Source organism: Canis lupus, chromosome 20, assembly GCF_048164855.1.
Source record: "Canis lupus baileyi chromosome 20, mCanLup2.hap1, whole genome shotgun sequence".
Classification (NCBI taxonomy): domain Eukaryota; kingdom Metazoa; phylum Chordata; class Mammalia; order Carnivora; family Canidae; genus Canis; species Canis lupus.
Window position 1 is genome coordinate 6,573,857 of NC_132857.1, and position 13,219 is coordinate 6,587,075.

Consider the following 13,219-nt stretch of genomic DNA (forward strand, 5'->3'; position numbering starts at 1 on the left):
TTTTTATCTTCTGACCCAGTCCTCTCAATCCCATTCCATTTGGAATGAAGATTTAGCCTCTACAGAAGGCATCCTTGATACAAAGAGAAGTCTTGAATTATAATGTCCTTGAAATACAACTATCCAGGGAGTTTAATGGCCTTGGAATACAACTATCCAGGGAGTTCAGTGAAGAAGTCACTTACAAATAAACATAGAAAAGCGGCTACTTATATTCTAAGTATAACCAGTTAGAAAATATAACAGAATAACCTTTGACAATCCAATAAAAATGTAAAATCCCTAGTAATAAACTTAATAAGAATATGCAAAACCCCTCTGAAGAAAACTACATGAATTTACCGAAAGACATAAAAGGATACTTGACAATAGTTAGAGGCATTCCATTCTACTAGATAGAAAGAATAAACAATTGTAAACAATGTAAATCTTGCTCTAATTGACTCCTATGTTTCACGCAAGCATAATAAAAACCAGAATAAATTTTTGCCTTTCAATTTGACAATGAGATTTTTTAAAGTTCTTCCATTAGAATATGTGAGACTCGCCAAAATAATTTGACAAAATAGTTGTTAAAAATACACATGTCAAAGCTACATCCACTGAAACAATGGAATACTGGGGCAAGGTGCACACATTATCCAAAGCCACAGAACTCAGAGTCGAGAAATCGACCCAAGTTATATGGTAAATGTGATCATGAAAATTACAGCGATCACACGCTTGGTATTTATTATGTCTTGTAATATTCTAAGTGTCTAATATATAATAACTCATTTCGTCCATTCTGAAACTATGTGAGAGAGGTATAAGGTCCTCACTTTAGAGATGAATTTTCTGAGGTTAGCAAATCGAGGATGATTGGATAACTGATTTGGGAAAGTACAGAGTAAACCATGTTAGTGATGTTGTGTATAGATGTATATATCTGTCCCAAAATACATTTCAAGTGGGTTATATGCAATATGAAACATAAGACAAAACTGCAAAAACATGGCTGATTATTTACATAAACCAATGGCAAAAATATCACTTTGTAAAGCATCGTATGAAGGACATAAAGCAAAAGGTTGATAAGTTTAGATATGTTATATTTTTATTTCTCCCTTCAGGCAAAGATTTAAGAAAGATAATAACCAGAATAGTGGAGTCATAGAGAAATAACCTCATTTCCTGCTGGAGGGATTATGGATCAACAGCCTTAAACCTATGTATACTCTTTAAGCCAAAAATGATATTTCAAGAAAATTTTCATCAGGAATCATAAAAATGAGCAAGCAAGTATATATGAGATGTTTATAAGTATTTTTATAAGCACAATGAATTGGATATAAGGTAAGTATCACACAACGGTTGCCTTTCAGGATAGAAGTTGCAGTATATCTGTGGTAAAGTAATAGGTAGGCTTTATGATGACCCTGTAGATCTGCTCTTACGAGAATGGAAATATGTTTGGTTGTATATTAAATGAAAAATGCTCATAAACTGTACGAGTAGTTTGATTCCATGTTTATTATACACACACACACATACACACACACACACACACGCACCCCTTCTGCCACAATGATTCTTAACCTTGGTGGCATGTTAGAATCACCTGGAGAGATTATAAAAATCCTATTATCAATACTATAATCCAGACAATTCAATCAGACTCTCTGGAGGTGAGATAAAAGTATCAATATTTGAATGCTTCTAAGCTGATTTCAATATGCCACCAAGTTTGAAAACTATGGATGCAGAATGATAGGCTAAGTTGTTAACTATGAATGTCTTTGTGGAATAGGATTAGGGTACATTTTTTTCTAGTTTTCCTTATATGTATTTTCAATTGAGATAGCGATCATTTAAGCGATAATAGTAGGGGGTGTATTCACATTTGCAATGAGGAGTTTGACTCCATTTTTTATGTCTGATGGTTGACAGCTTTAAGCCTTACCACCCCCCACCCTACCTCCCACACCCTGTCTCCCACATTTGATCATTGGTAAGAAGGCCTGGGTTTGCCCTTCTTTGGCACAAGCTGTGGATTCAAACCAGACCAACCTCTTCTTGCATATGAACCCCCATTCTGGTCCTGTCCCATAACCACAATAAAAATCCAGGCCAGTCTCCTTTTTTTTTTTTTCTTTCTCAGGCCATCGTAGACCTGCTTGAGAGGCTACCCTACACTCCCTAGAGTCTTCAATTATGTAAAACAATTTTTCATACCTTGTGTGTATGTGTGTGGCATCATCAGTCTCAACATAAACCAAATTTTGGATGGAGCAACCTTTGACTTCTCAGGGGACTGTCACATGAAGAACAATTCTTTCTGTTTTGTTGTTGTTGACTTAAAGATTGCCTTTGCAACTCCTGGTAAGACCACATGACTTCATGAACCAGCAACTACTCTCTTTATTGCAGAGGACCAGGACTTTTATTGTCCTTAGCTGCTAAATGCTCCTGCTTTGTTGTTTGGGAGCAGACTAGGGGTTTATATTTCTATTATCCTACCAGACACAACTCCCAGGGATTTTGCTAACCATGCCTTATCTTCAAACTGAACTTTTGAGACTTTGAGGGCAGAGACGGAATCTGCCCTTTCTGGAAGAGCTACTGTCTTTGTTCTTCTGATGTAATACAACAGCACTATCCCTTGATTCAAATTCTTGACTTTTAATTCTATGATTAGAAAGAAGTGGACTGAAATCTCATCTCAATTTTAGAGTCTCAGAGTTGATTATTTTTGGTACATCCTTCTCTAGAACATTTACTTCGACTGTAGCTTTGACCTTGTTGTGTTAAGCAATTTTTAGCTATCTCTCATTCATACTTGCTTTGCCATGCTCCTGGCAATGTTAGAGCATGCTTAAAATATTTGTTAGCCACTAGTAAGCCTTCTTCACAATCATCTCTACCCATGTATATATATTTTTCCAGTTAGGATGATGAAACAAGTAAAATTCTACATTCTATTAGTTTATAATTCTGAGAGTTCTAAATAATCATTATTTTAATAGTTTTGTAATAAGCTCTTTTATAATAAGCTCTTTGTAATAAATTCAATCATAATCTATCTCAGTGGTTGGCAAACTATGGCCCCCAACCCAATTCTGCTTTTGTGCATACAATTTTGGAACTTATTTGGAATTTTACTGGAACTCACTTGTTTATGTAGTGTTTGTGTTTTGTGTTATAACAGTAGAGTTGAATAGTTGTGACAGAGCCCATATGGCTTGCAAAACATAAAATACTATCTGTCCCTTTATGGAAAAAGCTTGCCAACCTTGACTGAGGTCATTGTGGAACAGCTAAAGTTTTAAGACTGCACAGTAAAAAAACACTAAAACAAACAAATAATAGAACATTTAGGAATATTTGATAAGTGAAAAACAGTGACAGGATAAGAACTGCAGTGGGATGAAGGGGGATTAAGTGGGATTAAGACTTTTCGACATCTAGCATGCAGTATGGACTGCTGTGCATATTATAGGTCTTCACTCACTAAACCCTTACAACCCCTACGTCTTCCTTTTATCTTTTCACAGGAAAACTTCCTCTGATAGGTTTCGGAGGGGAAGGGAATTATTTTTCACATTTTCTTCTTAATCCAGATGAACTCCAATGTTTCCCAAAGTAGCCTGGTTTCTGATAGTCTTGGCTTTGATAAAGAAAAAATTTTTGGGATTAAAATTGGACTTAGAAATATAAAATGACAACCTGCCAAATATTTTGTTTAACTTGGGGAGGGAACTAGTGAGATGTTATTACTGAATCAAAAGGAAATAATTTGCACCCTAATAAATAGATTCAAAAATGATCTAGCCAGTCAATAATCAGCTGCTTTCTACTGGATGCAACAAATTTATATTTCTATAGACAAGAATCATTTGCATTATTATCAGTTTTTTTTTAATAGAGTTGTAAAGTAGCTCAAATAGAATCAAAAGCAGGGATAACCCACATGGAATAAATGAGTTTGGATCTCACTAGTCTTTTCTGACCCATCTCAAAGTCACAAATAAGTCACTTCTCTCCTTTCCTATTTTATTACCAATATGGAACTCTGCCTTTTTTCACTTGTTCTTGTAACACTGTGTTTTTCAGAAGGAATATACCACCCTCTGGGGGCTAATGCCCAAACGTAGCTACATAACTGAAGCACAACAAAAGGAAAAATTTAACCTTTAATATTAGACACTACTGCCCAAAGACCCTAGTCACTCTTCTGTCTATAGAGAAGATACTTCTAAAAGTTCTACTATTGAATATTCTCATTCAGCTTTCTACTTTGATGGCTTGTAGAAAGTCAGTATTCTTTATTGTATAAAGAAATTCAGCATTCTCTTTATCTCATCCTTGGACCTGACTATGCCCAATGATGTGAAAATGTCGAGGTTTGGAGAGAACTGTCAAGAAAGAATTCTTGAGGCACCTTTGGTGCAAAAAGGTGGTTTTATTAAAGCACTGTGATGGGACCCACAGGCAGAAAGAGCTGCCCTGGGATTTTAAGGAGTGGCTGATTACCTCCTTTCAAGTAGGGAGGGGCTTAGGGATAGGGTAAGTCCCTAAGGAATTTGGAAGCAAGGTTTCCAGAACTTCGAGGGGCTAGCTGTTATTAGGGAAAGGTCATTTATTACTGTCTAGTAGTCATGAGACCTTTCAAATATATATCAGTGGGCCATATGCTGGGAAGATGATTGCTAACATCTTGGAGATGGGGTGCGGGTAGAGATGAAGGAAGTTTTCAAAGGAATTTTAATATATTAAAGGAGACTTACAGGATCCTGGAGGTCAGGATAATGCTAAGCTAAGATTGCCTTTTGCTCTTAGCAGAGTATCAACATCGAGGCAGTCGAACTCCTAGAGGAGGTTCACTTTGCCTACCTCAAGGACATGTCATTGAGTTGGAAGAAAATTTAATTTTTTAAAAAATTTTTAGATTTTTTTAAATTTTTTTTCTTTTCCCTTTGTTTTCCACATCACTCAAGAAGATGCAAATTGTCAACTGAAAATTTCCACTGAGATCAATCAGGGGTTTTCCCTAAATTAAAGAACCAAAGAACCAGCCTTTCTAAAGGTAAAATTATATCAGCTTTCTAGAGGACAATGGTGTCTGTAGTTGGTTTTTGCTTTTAACTCAATAGCAGTTTCTTTTTCTGAGATGAAAAGATTGCAGGGAAAAAAAAAAAGTAGGATAAGGAATATGGTTAGTTCTAAGTTCAGAAGTAGGTTTGGTTATTTGTATTGAGTTGCTAGGGAAGGCCTCCCTGGCAAGAGATTCAGATGATGTAAAGGAGGATCTGGGGAAAGAGCAGTCCACACCGAGGACTAGCCAGTATAGAATTCCTAATTGTTAGGGTATTTGAGGAAGAACAAATAATCCAGTATGGCTGAGCAGACTATGTAAAGAGGTGTGTTAGAAGATGTCATACGATGTGATAGAAGCCAGCTCATGCACGGCCTTATTGGTAAAGACCTCATTTAAGCTATCTTTTTTTTCCCTCCTGAAAAGACAGTTTTGCCTATTTTCTCAGCATGATTGTCCATTGTTTTCATTTACTTTCAAAGTGTTCCAGTTTAAAAAAAAAAAAAAAGTGTTTCAGTTTAGATGATAAATTATATGATCACCTTACTTATACATTGTTGTAAAAACATTAGCCATTTTTTTAGTAAAATAAAGGCCAGTGTAAAATAAATAAATAAATGAATAAATAAATAAAATAAAATAATATAAAATAAAAAATAAAATAAAAAATAAATAAAGGCCAGTGTAAAGTTTTGAGAAGGATGACATGAAAGAGGATAAAATTAACTAAAAGAATACTGGTATTATCTTCATGGATACTGAAATCACCAACAATTATGCCAGGAGTGAATTACATTGAGCTGTGGAAGAGGAAAAATCGCTTTCCTTATCTGTCTGAGGTTCTTAGCTACGTCACTGAAGTAAAAGATAGCAAGAGAAAAATAGACAGAGTTAAGTTTGACACAGAAGCCCTCGTAAGGAAATTAAGACTCAAAGAAGTATTTAGGTGAGTTTTGCACTGGGCACGGGGCACTTGAACTTAAGATCCTGAGATCAAGACCTGAGCAGAGATCAAGAATCTGATGCTTAAGTAACTGAGCCACCCAGGTGTCCCGACCCAAAGAAATATTTAAACCAGAGCACTTTTCTGCTAACTTTGATGAAGAGTGCAAAATCTGATAGGATTGAGGGTATAAACTAAGTGTAGTAAACTTTGGGAAATTAGCAAGGCCTATTATTTCAGATTTTTCTTGGCATTCCTCCTTCTTCAGAGATAAGGATGCTCTTTTCCTCCCATTATAGGTGGAGCACCTCTCGAGTGAGGGTCTTATGACCTGCTTGAAAAATCTACCATTCCTCAAATTCCTTCTGCTTACAATAGTCAATATCCAAAGGTGTCATATTTTTGGGGCACTATGCCCTGAATTTCATCAGAGTCAATTGCTAACATCTTCTAGGAATGAGGAAGAGTAATCTAAAACTTATAGAGATAACAAAAAAGAGAGGTGGCAGGTGATATGGCCTGTAAGTACAAGTGAACTTCAAACCCTGAGGGTGTCATGGAGAAGGAAGGACAACATTCTGAAAGTAGCAATGAGAAGCAAGAAGAATGCCTGTCCCACCTCCAGATCTACTGATTTGGGGGAGATCACTGATTTCAGGGGAGAGCCAGATTTCAGTTAGAACAAGGTAGAGATTTCCATTTTTCGAAGGTTCTTGTTATACAGTACATTAAATGTAGACAGTATGGGGATCCCTGGGTGGCTCAGCAGTTTGGCGCCTGCCTTTGGCCCAGGGCGTGATCCTGGAGACCCGGGATTGAGTCCCACGTCGGGCTCCCTGCATGGGGCCTGCTTCTCCCTCCTCCTGTGTCTCTGCCTCTTTCTCTCTCTCTCTCTCTCTGTGTCTATCATAAATAAAAATAAATAAATAAATCTTTAAATGTAGACAGTATGCGTAGCGTCTCAGAGCACAGATACTGGAGCTAGACAGACTTGATTTTGAAATTTATTATCAAGTGTGTGAAGTAGGGGAGATGCTTAAACCTTCTAAGTCTCATTTTCTCATTTGCAAACTGAGGATACTATAGTTACCTAATTTTTGTAAGAATGAGTTGGAATAGCCAAGAATCAAGTATCTAGCATAAGGTCTGCCATATTATAATTGTCAAATAAATAGTAACTCAAATAGATGCTTAACAAGCTTGTATTAATAGATGGAAGTCTGTAGCCAGGTGTTAAGGCAAGTCATTAACTGCATTACATGATCATTGTCATAAACAACAACAACAACAAAACAAAACAAAAAACAAAAACAAACAAACAAAAAAAACATGTACTGAGCACAGTCTATGCACAGAGAAATGGACCAATTCCTTAATTTCCTCCTTTTAAACCATGTATGTTCTCATGTCCTTCTTACGCTCCAAATTCTACAATGGCTCTCGATTTCACTGAAAATAAAAGCTAAAATTTTACAGAGTTGGTGTAAATGCTTTACCTACACAAACGCAATTTTAATATTGCTTGCTGCCTTCAAATCAAGACAAAACTGGGAGTTCTATTTTAGGCCAAGATGAAATAACATGGATTTACTCTTGCTTTAAATAGGAAAAATCAAACCAATTCACAGTTATTTGCAAGAGACTGGATATCAAGCAGCAAAAAACCATGACCCTTGAGAGAGAAGTAGCAGATGAGGGTGGAGAAGGGAGTGGAGAGGGTAGACACCAATTTACTGTCCTGAGAGGATTTTTAGCAACAGGGCAGCGAGGGAAAGCCCAGGGAAGCCCGGCAGTCTCTCTGTGCTGAGGGGACACAGAGGAGGACCAAGGCCATGACTGTTCACAAGGCACAGTACAGAAGAAAGCACGCTGTCCAGAAAGAGAACTATGAGATCCAGCGTGGGTGCCTCCTGATGTATTCGGCTGAATATTGAGAAGCCCAAGCATGTGCACACTGTCTGAATGCTACAAGAACCCTGTGAATGGATTAGAGATATCAATTTCTGGAACTCACCAAGGGCCTAGAATAGTGCTTGTTCCCACCAGCCAGAAGGGAGGACACCCAAAGAAGACAGGAAACAGAAAAAAAAAAAAAAATATCACTAGTTGGTGTTAACATAGGTTGTATCAGAGTTTTGAGTCTTAACAGTTACTACCAAAAAGGTTTAGCTGGAATAGTGCCCAAAAGACCTAAAGAAGGGGGAAAAAATGATAGCAATTTTTCCAAAGGCAACACTATTAGAGGCTGGTGAATTGAGGATACTGGTAAATAGTTGCCACAGGGTGGTGATCTGGGCTGAAGGAAGCCACGGAGTCCAAGCATTAGGATGTGCCGTCAGTGAGCCTCCCTACGTAGAGACCCGTATTTTGTCTTTCCCAAAATCATCTTCTAAAGAGATGAGAGCAGAAGTGTAGCTGCCTTCCTCTGGTGGAACAGGATACAATATAAAATGCCTGAAGAAGTGCTTCTCAGACTTTATTAAATAAAATTTATCTGGGAAATCTTGTTAAAATGGAAGTGATTCAATAGTTTGGAGGGGGGCCAAAGATTCTGGATTTTTTTTTTTTTCTTTTTTTTTTTTTTTTAGATTCTGGATTTCTAAGTTTCCTCATGGAGCCTCTGCTACTGATGCATAGACCACACTCTCAATAGCAACGGTCTCGAGGCTTTAAAGTACTGTGTACATTCTAATTAGGGGTTCTAAAAATTGGGTGGTGGGGTCTAGGTCTAAGTTTTTGTGGAACCAAGGAGTAGATACTACTTCCGCTATGCTGTTAAGTGGTACTTATTCCCAGGGAAGTTGCCTAATGGAAATGCTATAGAAAGGATACCAGAGGGATCCCTGGGTGGCGCAGCGGTTTAGCGCCTGCCTTTGGCCCAGGGCGCGATCCTGGAGACCCGGGATCGAATCCCATGTCGGGCTCCCGGTGCATGGAGCCTGCTTCTCCCTCTGCCTGTGTCTCTGCCTCTCTCTCTCTCTCTCTCTCTCTCCTCTGTGACTATCATGAATAAATAAATAAAATCTTTAAAAAAAATTAAAGGATACCAGAGCAATAAACCTTTTAGAAAAAAAAAAAAGGGGGGGGGGGTGAGGCAGACGATTTTATAAGCTACCTTTGCAGTATATTTTCAAGATAAAGCATACAGGCTTACATCATTTATATTTGGTTGCCCTTTTGTATGTAAAACAATTTCATCGTGAACCTCAAGAGAACCTCAGTAAGATAACTAAGTGTTTATATACAAAAAACGTAATGCTAGAAATGTGAGAATTATGAGGGTTAACCCACTGACGATGTAATGTCAATTTATGTGCTTCTACATAATAAACTAAATCATTTCTAAAAGCCAAAGGAACTACAGACGGATGATGACCTCAAAACTTCCTTCTATTGCTGACCTTCATTTTTTTTTATTGCTGACCTTCATAGTTGCCATTATTTAATGCCTTGACAACTGTTTTCTTTTTTTTGTTTTGTTTTGTTTTGTTTTGTTTTTTTGACAACTGTTTTCTGAAGACACTAAGTGACTTAGAATCAACTTAGAAAAAAAAATAATAATTCCTTTGAAACCGTCTCGGATCACACGTGGCCGGGAGGAAAATTGATCTTAGAGATCTACTAATGTCAGTGGACATTCGGGCAAGATACTTCCTATTATATTCTCTATGTCCTTGGGCTATCATTTTAGAAAACTGAAGGGAGTCCAGGAAGTCATGAACTGTAAAAAGTAGCCTCGTCTTCAAGGTATTCTTCAACAGAACTGAAACTTTCCCATCAGCCAAAGGCAGGCAGGCCAGAGAGAGGGAGTGACTTACTGTTAGGTCAGTCACTAACCTGGGAACAGGTGCTTTTCATCCTCGAGTCTGGGCACACCCGGGAGCTAGACTGGTAAGATCCTGAAACTTTGTGACTTGAGAACAAACCATAATGTTTGTTAAGACTGGCCTGGGTGATGTAACATTCAGGCAGTTTGTTTCATAATGGGATTTGTGACCTAGTGACAGACCTGTTACTTCCTCTGATTTCAGCCAAGGTCCTGTTTCAGTAACTGTTGGGGCTGAAGGTGGTGATTTTCTCCCCACTGTCATTATCCCTCCTTTTGCACACCCCCCGCCCCCGCCAGCTGTGCAATTTGCTGGGGGGTTTGGCATGGCCACTGGAGTTCATTATTCAGTACCGTATCTTAGAAATGCTATTTTCCATTTATTTCCCATGAAATGAAATGAAAAGACCAGTGTTTCTAAAAATTTATTCAAGCAACCATTTGCTTCCCTTTTATTTCCTTTGGGAGAGAGTCTCGTTGACTCTGGCAGGCATTCTGTCTTTTTCATTAGGTGCCTCTCGCTGATAAGTAGAAAGAAAATGTTTTATCATATAGAAACCAAAAGAATCTCTTGCAAAATTCTCCTACTGATAGACAATTATTTCTTTGCTTCTAAAAAGATAGCCAAAGACCATCCGCTTATCCAACATAACATCTGCCTAATTTTCAGGCCATATTGGAATATGACTTAAAGCCCCAGGAGGTACAAAAAATATACTGTGCATTCAGTGTCCATAAAAATTTATGACCAGCAATTGTAAAAATACAATTAAAAGAAAAAGAGTTTTCGTTATGCTATGGGAATAGTAAAAGCTTCTCAGCTTGGGTAGAAAGTGGGAAATGAAAAAAGGGGAAAGGAGAAAAAATAAGTGGGAAATATCAGAAAGGGAGACAGAACATGAGAGACTCCTAACTTTGGGAAACGAGCTAGGGGTGGTGGAAGGGGAGGAGGGCGGGGGGTGGGGGTGACTGGGTGGCGGGCACTGAGCAGGGCACTTGACAGGATGAGCACTGGGTGTTATTCTGTATGTTGGCAAATTGAACACCAATAAACAATAAATTTATTTAAAAAAAGAAAAAAAATAGTTCCAAAAGGATTTGGAACTATTCTTCTCTCTCCCTTCCTCTCACTTCTCTCTTTCTCTCTCTCTCTCCCTCCCTTCCTTCTTTAGAGTTAACACCACCAACCATGACCACCAAGATGTTAGGACAATCCCTAGGCGGAAATGAGGTCTAGACTTAATTATATCACTTTAATGATGCTATATGGTTTTCTAAGACTTGGCTCCTGAAACAGGTCACTGTTACACAATTTTAAGCCTATTTTGTAATTCAGGTGTAATATTCAGAGTGTGCCTATCTGTGGCTTCTTTTTTTAACGTCACATGCCCTCAACTGAGAAAACAGTTATTGAGAGCCAAAGATTTGAAAAGCATCGGGCAATGAAAAACTGGCCTGAGTACTTGGTAGGACTGCATTTCCCCACTTAAGCTTTTGAAGTCAGTTTGGCCAATGTCATGTGAGTGAAAACAATGTGCACACTTACATGAAACCTGGATTAGTCATTGTGTTCTGCTCCCTGGGCCCAAGGGATCAGGAAAGGACACTGAAAAAGGCAGAGCTATCATCCTAAGTCCCTGAGCAAGAACAATGGGCAGGGCACTCCTGTCAATCCACACTGCTATACAGTATGAATTAAAAAAATAAACTTTTATTTTGTAAAACCAAAAAAAAAAAAAGAAAAACTGGTGATGCTCAAATTGATTAGAAATGACTTCTGTCGATTTATGGAGGAGGCCGTTCCTTGTAAAATGATACACAAGACAATTTTTGGAAAGCACTGTAATTAGCCATCCATTCGCTGAGCTTCTGCTACGTAACAGGCATTACGCAAAGCCATGGTCATACCAGACAAAAAGACACATCCTTGCCCTTAAGGAACTTGTGGTCAAGGTTTAGATTGATAAGGAAGCACACCATTGGGATCTATAATATTTGCTCCAAAAACCACAGGCACATATACAGTGAGTCTCTGAGACTTATTTATATCAAAGGTGATACGTACTATCCCCACGTGCATTTCCTGCCGTTTCGTTTACTGTGAGATTATAACACTTGCTAGGCCTGGACAGAGCCGTATATTCCAGGCAGTAACTATAATCTGAGTGATGACAGAAGGAAGTCGTTAGCCATCTCATCTACCTATCCATCCCCCTTTCTCTGTCGTTCTTCAAACAATATGATCTTACATGTGTGGGGAAACTGAAATCTGTGTTTCGGATTATAATCTCACGCTGGCCTGGTTTACAGTGGACAATCTTACATTCTTTCGTCCATACCACACCAAACCACCAAAAAGCTCACTTGCACATTTTGATTTTAAACACAGCCTTAGTGTCATGGTTTTGCTCTTCTTTCCACTCCCTTCCAAATCAGTCGCCAGTTCTCTCCGGAGGCCTTCCACTGTCATTGTTGCCCATACTTACTCAGATTTTACTATGCTGTTTTTGTTTGCTGTGTTCCGGTTTCTTTTATATTTGTATGTTTTGTTTCCTTTAGCTCTTCAAAGCAGAGTACATGCTGATATTTTAGAATGAAATTGTTTGCACGTAACAAATATTTACTGAATATTTGTCAATTCATTAACGGGCCTTTCCCACTGCACATTGTCTTATTATTTTTAAGACATTTTTTTTTTGTCAGCCTCTATCGTAGGCGAAATAATAGCCTCCCAAAGATGCTCATGTTTTAATCTCCAGAAACTCTGAATAGATCAGATTCAACGTAAGGTTGCAGGTTTAGCTGACTAGGAAATGGGGGAGATTATCTTGGATTATCAGAGTGGGCTCAATAAAATCACAAGGATTCTTATAATCAGGAGAAGGTAGAAGAAAGAGAACCAGAGAGATGGCAGTATGAGAAGGACTTAGCAGTATTGCCGGCTTCTAGGCTTCTAGATTCAGGAATAGGCCATGAATAAAAGAATGTTGGCAGGCTCCAGTAGCTGGAAAAGTAAAAAAAAAGAAAAAGAAAAGAAAAGAACACTTGCTTCTTTTCTAGAGTCTCTAGAGCAGCCCTGTCAACATCTTGATTTTAGCCTAGCAAGACCAATTTCATACTTTCACCTCCAGAACTGTAAAATAATACATTTGTGTTGTCTTAAGCCACTAAATTTGTGATAATTTGTCACAGTAGCCACAGGAAATTAATATACAACATACCATTTTATAAAAATATTACAAATGGGCTTTTATGGAAACTCTATTGAGACTTTCCAGTCATATGAAGACTATATTCCTATGCAGCTTAAATTTTATACAGGGTTTCCCATGTATATGCAACCTCATTATTATGTGATGCGTAACTAGATGTCAGC

The 13,219-nt window shown here is 38.0% G+C and overlaps 1 long non-coding RNA gene across 1 annotated transcript in view; it reads right to left on the reverse strand.

The window, feature by feature from the left end:
- The window catches only part of LOC140612029 (uncharacterized), a 180,589-nt gene extending 170,662 nt beyond the window's left edge, over window positions 1-9,927 (reverse strand). The window contains exon 1 of the long non-coding RNA XR_012013356.1: window positions 9,855-9,927. This is a non-coding gene — a long non-coding RNA (uncharacterized lncRNA). The remainder of the gene's footprint in view (window positions 1-9,854) is intronic.
- Window positions 9,928-13,219: the final 3,292 nt, after the last annotated feature.